Below are 14504 nucleotides of genomic sequence, written 5' to 3' on the forward strand. Positions count from 1 at the left end.
TTACTAGCAACTGTGAGTAATGAAACAAAAGATGCTGGGTAGATTTCATCTTGTGCGTTTATTAGAGGAATGGAATTTAGCAACTTTTCTTGCAACCTGCCGCAATCGTAGAATGCCACATCTAATTAGATAGCAATTGTTGAGCTATCCTTAAGAGTGTGTATCATTCAATGTGGAATGTTTTCAACAAGTAGTGACTACTGAGGGCAAATGCAATGATACAAAATGGCAATAGCGTTACACCCAAGCACTTTAATACTTCCATTGCTTTAAGTGCTAATGTCAGTTATGGTTAGCTATATACTGGCAGATGCAGCCAAAGATAGAGAGGAATGTGCACAGCAACTAGTAGGACTGGCTACATGTTTGCCTTACGTTGTTGGTCAAGCAAAAACACCTACACCAGATTGTTGCACTGGTCTTAAACAAGTCCTAAAGGACAACAAGAATTGCTTGTGTGTCATCATTAGATCCTGACTTAGGACAACAGATTAATGTAACACTTGCTTTGGCCTGCCTTCAGTTTGCCATGCCCCTGCTAAAGTGTCCTAGTGTCCCAATATGCATTTAGCTATAAGAGTTGTTTTTTATGAAATTCAATGTAAGAAATGAATGGGAGGGTATCATCCCCCCAAGAACAACGTTCTCTTTCAGACCTTTCAACCAATCGATACGACCCCGGAGAGCGGCTTTTGCTAAAACTCGAGCAGTTTCTTGAAAACTTGCTTCGGATATAAAACTTTGAGTATTTAGAGATGCTTTCGTTATTCCCAATAAGATAGCTCGGTAACAGATCGCTTCTTCCAAAGCGCGCCCTGTTCGTTCCGCCCGCAACAATTCAATCAGTTCTCCGGGTGAAAAAACATTAGACATTCCCTCTTCTGAAACCAACACTTTTGATGTTATTTGACGCACAATAATTTCTATATGTCGATTATGAATCTGCACCCCCTGAGATCTATAAACTTTTTGGATCTTATTAACCAAAGAGATACGCCCTTGCACTATAGTTAGCTCAGCACCAATCAAGAATCTCCAAGGAATTCCAATAATTTTTGTTATACTCTTGTTCCAACCCTCAATTCTCTTTTCTAGGTTCATCGATATTGAATCAATCGAACGCACTTCTAACACTTGTTCCACTTTTGGAAGACCTTGCGTTATATCCCTAGATCTCGATTTTTCATATATAAATGTAACTAATGTATCTCCTTCGTAAAGGATTTCTCCATAATGGCCATGAACGGTTGCTCCCGGAGTGGCCAAATAAGCTTTAGCTGATCTTATTACTACAGAGTCAATTTGAACAATTAGAACTGTAAGTGCACAATTGCACCTGGACCCAAAAATATACGTGGGCTTAGGCCCAATGAGCCTTAAAAAATTCAACTTATAGAGTATGGGTTCACAATCTAATTCGATGGTGCTCGAACTTGATGAACGGGCCAAAATATTACAATATTTATGAACAATGGACAAATAGAGAAAAATGAACCTCCTCGGACGTAAGCCGAGGACCCTTTGTATATTATTTCTCTTTTGTGTTATAAAGGTTACAGCTTCTAGTCCCTCTTAAGTTCCTTTTTCAAAAAAACCACCCCCTCTCTGCTACCCCCTCTTCCCCTTATATACTTCCTTTCCTTCTCCCTTTATCCACGTGTCACCCCCCAAATTTCCTTCTACCACCTTCTTGAAATCTTTAAATACTAGCCAGAAGGCTGAACTCCACTGTTCAGGGGTCACTTCCCCATTAATGCGGCCAGGAAGGTAGGTGCAGGGTCTTTAATGTGGAGGCAGCAGCCTTTTCCTGAGATATTTCTCTTACAACAAAATGTCTAGAGGGTATTTGGACTCCCTCCGTAACCTACAGTCTTTCCAGAACTCTGCCCTGATCTTTCTAGTGAACCTCCAAGTAGTCATTGATCTGTCCAAGGAGTGACTCTTCCTCGGATGAATCCTCGGACCCTTGGCTCGTGAGCAAACTCATGACCTTAAAGGCCTTTAATCAAGAACGAACTAGCGCCCACTGATAAAGCCCAAGGCCCAAATACCCACTTAGGTTCTTTCACTCCCCACAATAGCCCCTCAAAACTTTATTTTTCCCTATCCGAGGAGAAAAATGGAGTTTTGATCCGACCTGTACTTCCCCCACATGTTTCATACCTCACCACGTATGTGGAAATCGTTTCACTTCCCAAAAAATGCCGTTTGGCGCTTTGAATTTCAAAAACGCGCGCATTTATGACCGCAAGTTACACCTTGTTTTCCACGTTCAACGGTGAGATGAACATCCGACGGTCCATATTGCCCCTCCTGAAAATTTGGCGGGATGAACCCAATTTCGAGGCCGCTTTACGCACGTCATAACGCTTTGGAAATATGTGCCTTCATTTATTTCTTCAGAACTTAATCATATCAAAACATCAGTCATCGCCTTTTCTCTCAAGAAATCCGTGGAAACTTGCATAACTACGAACTCGTAAGTTCCTACTTTTTCTTTTACTCCTTTCTCCTCGAATTCTATCCTCGGCTCCCTTCCTAACCCTTTTTTCTTCTTAAAACTTCCCTTTCCTTTCTCATAGATGGGTAGATTTAAGTGTTTAGTTGACACCGCCGCTGGGATGGAAGGTTTTAGGGCCAAATACCAGATTCCCAGCGATGTAGGCTTGAGATACTGTCCGGCGGAGGCCGTAGGTAGTTCTAGGAATACGGGAGAGGTCATTATCCCTATGATTGCCTTCATAGAAGGTGGGATGACCCTCCCTATGAGAAGCGTGACTAGGGAATACCTTCGTAATCACCGGTTGTGCCCTGACTAGTGTGCCCCCAACGTATTTAGGGTCTTAGGAAGCGTCGACGCCCTAAATGAGCAGATGGGCTTGAATCTCACTTGGCATGATGTTGTCTTTATGTACGAATGCCACAAACTTAAGAACGTAGGCTATTATATTAAATCCCGGTCTAGTGTAGTTAGATTAATTTCATGTTTGCCCAAGTCTAATAAAGGCATGAAGGACGACTACCTCATCGCCTCAGGCAACTAGCACAACGGCCCACACTGCCTAGTCGTATGGGGAGATCCAGGTGTGACTCCTTAGGATCTAATTTCCCAACCCCGTAATTCCATCTAAAAATCCTTAAATGCTTATTTACTTTCACAAACTGTGTAACTCCGATTTGTCATATGCATTACTAATCTGACCACATTTGCTTTTTTGGGTGTCTTTTTCCTCAGATTAGCAACTCGTGCGCCCACGCCTGAGCCACTGCAACGTCGCTGACTTGAACCGTGTGCTGCGCTCAGAAGTTTTCGTGAGTGAAGATTTATAGCTGAAAGCGGCTCACCTAATACTAGGGTTCGACCCAATATCCTCGGACTTCCAAGAGATAGAGAACGCGATTATCGCGGGAGATAGGAGGCGCAAAAGAATAAACGTGGCAAGACCAAACTTTCTTGCTGACTACGACACCCCCGACGACCCCAACACCATTCTATACACGCGTCCTATTGCGGCGATCCCTCTCTCGACACACTCCCAAGCAACTGCTGTCCAGAAGGAGCAAGTGTCCTCTTCGCACACATTGGACGACGAGATAGATAAGTTTCAGCTCGAGGACGTCGAAAGACCTCGAGGAAACCAATTCGTCGTGCTTTCTGACGAGGAAGAAGAGCCCACCGAGGCCTCCGGAGTTGCAGGGTTAGTTGTTGCCCATCCAGAAGACGATTCCGAGGAGGAGGACATGGACAAGCTTCAAGGCCTTCTAACTAAGAGAGGCAAGAAAGTTGCCCAGAAGAGGGCGGGAGGGTCCCAGGTTCCTCCATCTTTGCCACCTCCCCCTCCTCCAGCCGAACCCAAACTTCCAGCTGAGGAGCCTAAGAAGAAAAGAAAGGGGGAGGCCGAGGAGACTGGTGGCGAAAAACAAAAGAAGCCACGACAACAGCCACAGCTAGCTCAGCAGCAGAAGTTAGACAATGGCAAAGGACGGGCTCGTTCAGTTGAGAGTGGGGAGATCAGAGACATGGCCGAAGTGCGCCGAGCACCGGCTACCTGGTCTCCTGACTTAAGACTGGACGGAGCACCAATTTCTTGCCAGTCCAGTATTAGGGCAGTCTAACAAGGCCACGCCCACCACCTGGCCGATGCGTTGGAACGCCCTCTTCTGCTGCCCAAGGATATGGAAACCTTGGAAAAAATGAGCCAACCTCAGCTGTTCCTGTCCTTAAAAAGGGAATTAGCCCTTGTAAGTTTAACTTTTTATGAATTTTTCATTTTTCATAATATCGGATTATTAATGAGTGTTCTACTATATCTAATTTTCTAACACTTTGTCGTAGGCTGTTCAAGAAGTCTTTGTAGCCGAGAAGTTTGTAGAGGACTCTCGGAAGAAGGCTAGAATGGAGGCTGACATTCAAATGGAGACTGAGAAGTCCCTAGGCCAGGCCCTCGCAGAAAATGAGAAACTCACCTCTCAGCTAGCTGATCTGAAAAGAGAAAGAGATGGTGCCGAGGCCAGCCTGAGAACTATGAGGACCCAAGTAGAAGGGCAGCTCAAGCTTCTCCACCAAAAGAATGATGAGCTCTCCTAGGCCCAGAAGGAACGCTCGGACTTGGAGAAGGAGCTCGTACGAATGAAGGAGGAAGACGGCACATTCAAGCGCTCCCTAGAGGCCGCCAAGCAGGCGAGTTATGAGGAAGGGGTAGCTGTAACAAAAGACCAGCTGACAGAGGCTTTCGCGGCCTTGTGCCGAGAATACTGTCAGCAAGTCTAGGGGGAAGCTCTAAACGTAGTAGGGGTTCCTTCAGCCTCCGAGCTGAGGAAATCCGAGAACGTTTGGCTTCCTCTTAACATACAGGAGATAGAAGAGGCTCCTGCTGTTGCTCCTGCCCCTGAGGCAGCTCCTCCTGCTCTTCCTCCTATGGTCCCAGAGCTCGTTCCAGATCCTACAGAACCTTCAGGTTCCAATAAAGAGAAGGAAGGGCGTGGGGATGCCGAGAAGGGCCTAAGCCAACGTTTGGAGCCTATCGTTCCTCCAATCACTGCAACAGACAAAGGGAAAAAAGTCCTGTCTGCCTTTGAATTAGAACTGAAAAGCACCGAGGCTAGCAGTACTTCTCAGCAAGACCCCCCTCCACGAGCTTAGGGCCGAGCTTAGGGCCGAGCTTAGGGCTTCTTTTTCTCTATACTTGAAATTTTCCATGTAATGATATATATATTGACATGATTAATGGAAGACAATTTTATTTGATTTTCATTTGAGTTATGTTTGTTTCATCTTTTCATCTTTATGTTTACCATAAAGTTCTCATTAGCACACAGCGAACAGAAAGAACGAGATAAATAGGTCCACTTTCTGCCCAACACTTAAAGATATATAACTTAAGTCTCAATTTAACTAGAGTTCTGTTCGACAAAAAATCAAAAATCAATCTTAACAAGGCATGTGGTCAGAGGACCTTACAAAACCAAGTTTCTATTTGATACTTAGTAATAGCAACTTAAGATGTTAATTTCCCCAAAGTAGAAGGCCCGAGGACCCGGCATAACTAAGGTTCTGTTTAACAAATAATAAGACATCAATTTCCACAAGGTACGTAGCCCTAGGACCATGCATAATCAAGTTTCTGTTTGATACTTAGTAATAATAACTTAAGATGTTAATTTTTCCAAAGTAGAAGGCCCGAGGACCCGGCATAACTAAGGTTCTGTTTAACAAATAATAAGATATCAATTTCCACAAGCTATGTAGTCCGAGGACCATGCATAACCAAATTTCTGTTTGATACTTAGTAATAATAACTTAAGATGTTAATTTTCCCAAAGTAGAAGGCCCGAGGACTCGGCATAACTAAGGTTCTATTTAACAAATAATAAGATATCAATTTCCACAAGGTATGTAGTCTGAGGACCATGCATAACCAAGTTTCTGTTTGATACTTAGTAATAATAACTTAAGATGTTAATTTTCCCAAAGTAGAAGGCCCGAGGACCCGGCATAACTAAGGTTCTGTTTAACAAATAATAAGATATCAATTTCCACAAGGTATGTAGTCCGAGGACCATGCATAACCAAGTTTCTGTTTGATACTTAGTAATAATAACTTAAGATGTTAATTTTCCCAGAGTAGAAGGCCCGAGGACCCGGCATAACTAAGGTTCTGTTTAACAAATAATAAGATGTCAATTTCCACAAGGTATGTAGTCCGAGGACTATGCATAACCAAGTTTCTGTTTGATACTTTGTAATAACAACTTAAACCACAGATGAAAAAAGTGCCTTTTATTAATAATAATACCTTCGAAGGTTGTTTACATTCCATGGAAGCTGTACAACTTTTTCGTCTAAATCAGCTAGTCGATATGACCCTATGCCTGCTGCAGAAATAATCCGATATGGTCCTTCCCAGTTCGGTCCTAATTTTCCCCAAGCTGGGTTTCTTGCAGTACCCACGACTTTTCTCAGAACCAGATCCCCAGGCGCTAGGGGCCTGAGCTTTACACGGGCATCATACCCTCGTTTAAGCTTCTGCTGATAATAATCCATTTGGACCATAGCTGCCTCTCGCCGTTCCTCCACTAGATCTAAACCCTTCTCCAGGAGGCTGTTGTTGTTTTCTGGGCTAAAAGTACTCGTCCTTAGTGTAGGGAAACTAGACTCTAAAGGGATCACTGCCTCAGCCCCATAAGTCATAGAGAATGGTGTTTCTCCTGTGGATCTACGCGGCGTAGTTCGATACGTCCATAAGACATGCGGCAATTCCTCCACCCATCTGCCCTTCGCATCGTCCAGTCTTTTCTTGAGTCCATTAACTATAACTTTGTTGACGGCCTCGGCCTGCCCATTTCCCTGAGGATAAGCTGGAGTGGAATACCTATTTGTGATGCCCATGTCACTACAATATTTCCTAAAAGCTCTACTGTCAAATTGAACCCCATTGTCCGAAATGAGTGTATGTGGTACGCCAAATCTAGTGACGATATTTTTCTAAATGAACCTCTTGGAATCGACGTCCCTAATATTTGCCAAGGGCTCAGCCTCTACCCATTTGGTGAAGTAGTCGGTCCCCACAAGCAACTACCTTTTGTTTCCTACAGCCCTCGGAAATGGTCCTACTATGTCCAATCCCCATTGAGCGAAAGGCCACGGACTGGAGAGAGGGTTAAGGGTTCCTCCAGGCTGATGAATATTGGGAGCGAACCTTTGGCACTGATCACACTTTCTTGCATAATCTTGAGCTTCCTTCTGCATATTGGGCCACCAATACCCTTGAGTCAGGGCCCTATGGGCTAGGGACCTCCATCCAGTGTGGCTTCCACAAATTCCCTCGTGCAGTTCTCCCAAAAGTGCCTCTGTTGACTCGGGGTGCACGCATAACAGATATGGTCCGGAGAACGATCATTTATACAGCTTCTGATCCTCGGACAACCAGAAATGCATTGCCTTTCGATAGATTTTGTCCGCTTCAGACTTGTCGTTGGGCAGAACGTCATTTTTCAGAAAAGATACCATAGGGTCAATCCAACTAGGTCCAGGCTTTATTAAGTGGATCCAAACTGCAGAAACACTAGTAAGAGCTGGCTCTAGCAAATCCTCAACAAGGATAGTCCTAGGTAAATTCTGAACCGAGGATGTCGCTAAGGTAGCCAGGGAGTCAGCATGTGTATTTCCATTTCTAGAAACTTGTGATAGGATAAAGGAATCAAAGTTAGATTGTAAACGTTTGACCTGAGCCAAGTATTCTTGCATTCTTGGGTCCCTAGCCTCCATGGTCCCAGTTACCTGACCGACCACTAACTGAGAATCCGAGCGCATATGAACTCCCTTTTCACCCATTTTATACACCATGTTCATGCTGACCAGGACTGTTTCGTACTCGGCCTCATTATTGGTAGCCGAGAACGCCAACCTCAGAGATTTTTCAAAGATAATTCCCTCGGGGGATACCAGGACAAGTCCGATACTAGACCCTTTCTAGTTAACAGCCCCATCAACATACACCTCCCAAGTCGGGGTTCCTATACCCGTGATCACGCCCACTGATTTTTCATCCATGTGTAATTCTTTTACAGCTTCTTCCAACAATGGTTCGGCGAACTCCGCCGTCAAATCCGCAAGAACCTGGCCTTTTACTGAGGTGCGCGGCATGTATTTGATGTCAAAAGCTCCTAAGATGGTTCCCCATTTAGCCACCCTTCCAGAGTAGTCAGCGCTACGCAAAACTGACTTGAGAGGCAGTTGGGTTAGAACCACAATGGTGTGGGACTGGAAGTAATGAGGAAGCCTCCGCGTGGCATGAACTATGGCTAAAAATGCTTTCTCCAAAAGTAGGTAACGCACCTCGGCCTCATTCAGAGTTTTACTGACGTAGTAGACCGGTCTTTGCACCCCACCGTCATCCCTTATGAGGACTAGGCTTACCGCATGAACGGCCACTGCCAGATATGCAAATAGGACCTCATCTACTTCAGGCCGAGACATAATAGGTGGCCGGGAAAGATATTCCTTAAGTTGTTGGAAGGCTACAATGCACTCCTCAGACCATTGGAACCCCCTCCACTTATTCAGAAGTTGGAAGAAAGGTTTGCATCGGTCAGCTGACTGAGAGATGAACCTGCTGAGAGCAGCGATCATTCCGGTTAATTTCTGAACTTCTTTAGGATTTCGAGGTGGCTGCAAGGTTTGAATAGCTCTGACTTGCGCTGGATTTACCTCTATACCTCTATGAGTAACCATATAATCCAAGAACTTCCCCGAACTCACGCCAAAAGAACACTTCGAGGCGTTAAGACGCAACTTGTACTTTCTAAGTACCTGGAAGGTGTCGTCTAAATCCTTCACGTGTGCAGATATCGTCCTGCTCTTCACTACCATGTCATCCACGTATATCTCAATGGTCTTTCCAAGTTGCGACTCGAACATTCTAGTCATCATTCTTTTGGTAAGTAGCCCTAGCATTCTTCAATCCGAACAACATCACTTTATAGTGATAATTCCCTGTTGGAGTAATAAAGGCAGTTTTCTCCTGATCTTCTACTGTTAGTGGAATTTGGTGATAACCCTGGAAGGCATCCAAAAAGCTCATCCGAGGATGTCCGACGGTAGCATCCACTAGCTGGTCAATGCGCGGCATTGGAAATGAGTCCTTCGGGCAGGCTTTGTTTAAATCTATGAAGTCTACACATACTCTCCATTTCCCACTTTTCTTTTTGACCACGACCGTGTGCGCCAACCACTCCGGATAGAAAACTTCCTGAATAGCCCCAACCCTCTTGAGCTAGAGCACCTCTTCCTTAACGGCTTCAGAATGCTCCCTAGAGGAACGCCGAGGGGGCTGCCTTCTAGGAGGAATAGCAGGATTGACATTCAAATGATGACAAATAAAGCTTGGGTCAACCCCCGGAGCCTCATAAGGGTCCCAGGCAAAAACATCGACGTTGTTCTTCAGAAACTCCACCAATTCCATCTTCTCCTGGTGTGGTAAACATACCCCAACCTGGAAGAACCTTTCGGGATCATCCGATATCAAAAACTTCTCAAGGTCTTCGCATATGGCCTCCTTTGCTGTCACCACGTCGAGCGCATCCAAAGTTGTTAATTGCTATAAGTCTTTCACAGCCGAGGACTGCGTTTCGGTCTGATGCAGCACTGCGGCCGATATGCATTGCTGGGCCATCAACTGGCTACCGAGAATCTCTTCGATGCACTCCCCCGAAGGGAACTTAACCTTAACATGCAAGGAGGAGGAAACGGCTCCCAAAGCGTGCAGCCAGGGCCGGGCAAGGATGGCTGTGTATGGGGAATATGCCTCAACCATGATAAAATCCACCTCGACCGTCTCGGAGCCAGATTGCACGGGCAACCGAATCTGTCCCTTTGGTATAACGGTTTTCACTTCAAAACTTATTAACGGCGAGTCGTAAGGGGCGAGGTCCTCCAATTTCAACTTTAGCCCCTTAAATAAGTCAGGATACATGATATCTGCGCCGCTGCCTTGATCAATCATTACCCTTCTCACATCATAATTCCTTATCCTCAGAGTAACCACTAGGGTGTCGTCATGGGGTTGGATGGTCCCAACCTTATCCTCCTCTGAAAATCCCAAGATGGGCACACTTAACTTCAGTCTCTTCGGCTTGGAGCCCCCTTCCTCGGCTTGGGAGTCCGAAACAGCCATCACCCTAGTAGGACATGAGCCAGTCCTGCCCGGCGCAGTAAAGATAACGTTGATCATTCCCAAAGGAGGCTGAGATAAGTTATTCCTCTGATTATTCGAGCCAGACTGACTGCCCTGCCTGCTAGGTTAGTACAAGTGCTGTTTTAACTTTCCTTCGCTAACGAGCTGCTCCAAGTGATTCCAAAGAGTCTGACAGTTCTCGGTAGTATGACCCACGTCTTGATGGTACTGACAAAAGAGATTTTGATTCCTCTTGGCAGGATCCCTCGCCATCTTACTGGGCCATCTGAAGTAGGGCTCCTTACGGACCTTCTCCAGTAGCTGGTGCACCGGCTCTCGGAATACAGTATTAACTGTCTGAGGTGCGGCCGAGCCAGAATGCCCGGAGTAATCTCTTCTCGGCTTGTTGTTGTGATACCTGTCCGACCTGAAATCCCTTCTCTCCTGCGGGATAACCTTTGCCTTACCCTTCCCCTGCTGTTGGTCTTCCTCGACCCTCTTATATTCGTCAATACGGTCCATGAGGCGACGTACACTCCGTACGGGTTTTTTGGTCAAGGACTTCCTCAAGTCATGATCAGTTGGAAAGCCCACCTTAAAAGTATTGATCGCCACCTCATCAAAATCACCATCTATCTCATTAAACATCTCCCAATACCTGTCAGAATATGCTTTCAACGTCTCGCCCTCCTTCATAGCCATAGACAACAGCGAGTCCAACGGTTGAGGAACTCTACTGCATGTAATAAATCTTGACGCAAACGCTCTGGTCAGTTCCCCGAACGAACTTATAGACCCTGATTTGAGACCGTTGAACCACCTCATAGCGACAGGTCCCAAGCTAGAAGGGAAGACTTTGCACATCAAGGTCTCATTGTGAGAATGCACAGTCATTCTCTGGTTAAAGTGGCTCACATGTTCCACCGGGTCAGTCCGGCCGTTATAAATGGTGAAGGTGGGCTGGGTGAACCTCCTGGGGAGCCTTCCATTCTCAATCCTACGCGAGAATGGCGATTTGGAGAGCTGGTGCAACGCCCGGCTCATGGCATCGTTCCCTAAGCCCCTGGAGGGGAGCTTCCGGCTCCTATGACCCGATAGGCTATCCTCTTCGCAAGAAGACGTTCTGTTGGGGGGCGACCATGACCTCGAACTGTAACTACTTTCCCGGGATTTCCCGGAAGAGGTACTGGATGAGGGTGAGGCACGCCTCCGCCTAACGTGACGCAGCTTCTTCTTAAGGTGATCAATCTCCTTCTGAATGGCTTTAGTACCATCTTCATGGGCGATACTGGCCCCTCCACCGTGAGTATGACTTGCTTTAGGATACTCGGTATGAACGCTCCCCTCTCGATCCCTCCGGCGCTCAAGACGCTCAAAAAGATTCTCAGGTTGAGATCCCTGAGATTCTGCATGGTGCGAGCCTAAGCCTGCCATGGTGTTCGAGTTCTTCCACCCTTCGATTTCCCACAGACGGCGCCAATTGTAAGTGCACAATTGCACCTGGACCCAAAAATATACGTGGGCTCAGGCCCAATGAGCCTCAACAATTCAACTTGTAGAGTATGGGTTCACAATCTAATTCGATGGTGCTCGAACTTGATGAACGGGCCAAAATATTACAATATTTATGAACAATGGACAAATAGAGAAAAATGAACCTTCTCGGACGTAGGCCGAGGACCCTTTGCATATTATTTCTCTTTTGTGTTATAAAGGTTACAGCTTCTAGTCCTTCTTCAGTTCCTTTTCCAAAAAAACCACCCCCCAGTCTGCTACCCCCTCTTCCCCTTATATACTTCATTTCCTTCTCCCTTTATCCACGTGTCACCCCCCAAATTTTCTTCTACCACCTTCTTAAAATCTTTAAGTACTAGCCAGAAGGTTGAACTCCACTGTTCAGGGGTCACTTCCCCATTAATGCGGCCAGGAAGGTAGGTGCAGGGTCTTTAATGTGGAGGCAACAGCCTTTTCCTTAGATATTTCTCTTACAACGAAATGTCTAGAGGGTATTTGGACTCCCTCCGTAACCTACAGTCTTTCCAGAACTCTACCCTGATCTTTCTAGTGAACCTCCAAGTAGTCACTGATCTGTCCGAGGAGTGACTCTTCCTCGGATGAATCTTCGGACCCTCGGCTCGTGAGCAAACTCATGGCCCTAAAGGCCTTTAGTCAAGAACGAACTAGCGCCCACTGATAAAGCCCAAGGCCCAAATACCCACTTAGGTTCTTTCACTCCGCACAAGAACTTGACCCGATTTTAAGTGCGGTCCGTTTTTGGCTATACATAAATTTTCACAAATAAACTGCCCAAGGCTAATTATTCTAGACGCTTCTTCACAATAATTATGATGGAGAAAATTCCAATTCAAATTGAATGGATTCAAAACGATGTTACCGCGCGGATCGGGATTATTATAAATAGAAACCCTACCATTTTCATCCATTAAATAATATTTAAGCACTTGAAAAGTCTGTTTGAAATTGTCAAGTTGTAAATATTTAGTTACCGAGATCTGATTATAAGTTATTAAATGGTAAAATGAATAAAAATGCGCAATTTGAGGGGTTCTTCCTAATCCTAAAGGTCCCAAGGAATTCCTAATTGGAATTAGACTATCTCTTTTCATTGATTCTTTTTTTATTACATCATTGTAATATTTTACACCGTTGAATGGACCCATTTGAAAACAATTAGATGATGACAAAATTATAAAAGATTGGCATTCCTTATTCCTCTTCAACAACATACGAATAGTTACTTGATTTTGGCTAAGTGATTGTTGAATCCCTGCCTTGGAAGAAATAGAATAAAATGGATTGATACTGGTGCGGTCTGGCCTCTTATCAAAGATCAATCCTGAACCTGACGGATCTTTCCTTTTTCTGATATACGAAATATGGGATTTCACTAAATCGATTCGCAGGAAATCTCGACTCATACCATTTGTATTTACTTCAACAAAAGAAGCGTGGGCCTCTTCGACAGAAGAACTTTTTTTGTCTTGTTTCCAATTCAACAATAAACAAGTCCGAACTAATTGAATACTTGTTCCATAAATTCCCCGAATTGGTTTGCCATTGCCATAAAGGATATAATTGACAATTCTAAGTTCCATATTATCCCTTTCGTGCAACAGATCCTGGGAGAAAAGTGTTACTAAATTTATACCGTCCGCTATCTCATATATGATTACGGGTCGAGCCAAAACAAAATACTTTTTCTTGTTAGGTGGGATCCATTGGACATAGATCCAATTTTTCAATTTTTTTTTTGATTCCTTAGCATTTTTTTTTGCCTCTCCAAGCGGGAGCAAGATATCATTGTGTCGGGATATCTTATCCATCTCTCCAGTAAAATGGATATCTCCAGAAAAGATTTTAAGTTCAATCCATTTTTTTTTTCTCTCCACTCGGACCAATCCGCCCGCTCGGCTTCTTGTATTTAAAGTGATTCGTGTATCTAGTCCAATGAGACTATTGTTCTGTACCATTATGGAAGAAGATTCTGGCAAAATATGTACTTCCTCGGGAATGAAAAAAAATCGATCTATTTTCATTTGGTATTTTGGCTTCAATTCTTTGACTCCTCGATACTCAATAAAATCCTCCTTTTTGAGGATGGAATGCCCCCCTGTAGTCCCATATTTCGTAATGCCTGAATTCTTTCTTCTGTATTGAAGATCATCAAAATAAGCAAGAATACTTTTTTTACGAAAAATACCATTTCCGGGTATTTCAATCGAAATACCGGAAGGAGGCATTAGCCCTTTTTCTCGTTCTGGAATCAATTGTAATGGAATGATGAATCTATTTCTTCGTCTCTTTGCCAATAAATAAAAATTTTCGTAGAGAATAACAGGATATATTAAATTACAATGACCCCTTCTTTAAAAAAAGAGGATAAATGTCACTAGAAGTGGCTAATATTTGACACACTAATTTGATTTGTTTGCTTGGTCATGGATGTAGCTCTTCTACACTTGGATCCTAATTCACCAGAAGCTCAAATTTTCTACCAATTGGGAAGGAGTTCTAATCAAAGTGATGGTAGTCCTGCTCCTACTCCTAATGGTAATGTAACCAACATATATAAGTCTTCTTTTTCATTTCAATTTCTTTTGATACTATATAAAACTTCTTAAATTTGTGGGTAATTTATCTGGCTACAGGTGTAGGGAGTTCTGCGAGTGCCAAAAGCGAGGGGACTATTGGTCAAGACAAGAATGAAGGTTGTTATGGTCAAAAGAGATGGTTGAGAATGGAGATTGTTATTCGCGGGGCCTTAACAAGGTATTTCATCAGTTCATACTTGTTCATATAAGCACTTGG

The 14504-nt window shown here is 44.3% G+C and overlaps 1 pseudogene; it reads left to right on the top strand.

The window, feature by feature from the left end:
• The first annotated feature begins 225 nt into the window (after positions 1 to 225).
• Positions 226 to 14496, top strand: LOC142615200 (non-specific lipid transfer protein GPI-anchored 14-like; annotated as a pseudogene).
• Positions 14497 to 14504: the final 8 nt, after the last annotated feature.

The sequence above is a fragment of the Castanea sativa genome, chromosome 11 (assembly GCF_040712315.1).
Source record: "Castanea sativa cultivar Marrone di Chiusa Pesio chromosome 11, ASM4071231v1".
NCBI classification, from domain to species: Eukaryota; Viridiplantae; Streptophyta; class Magnoliopsida; order Fagales; family Fagaceae; genus Castanea; species Castanea sativa.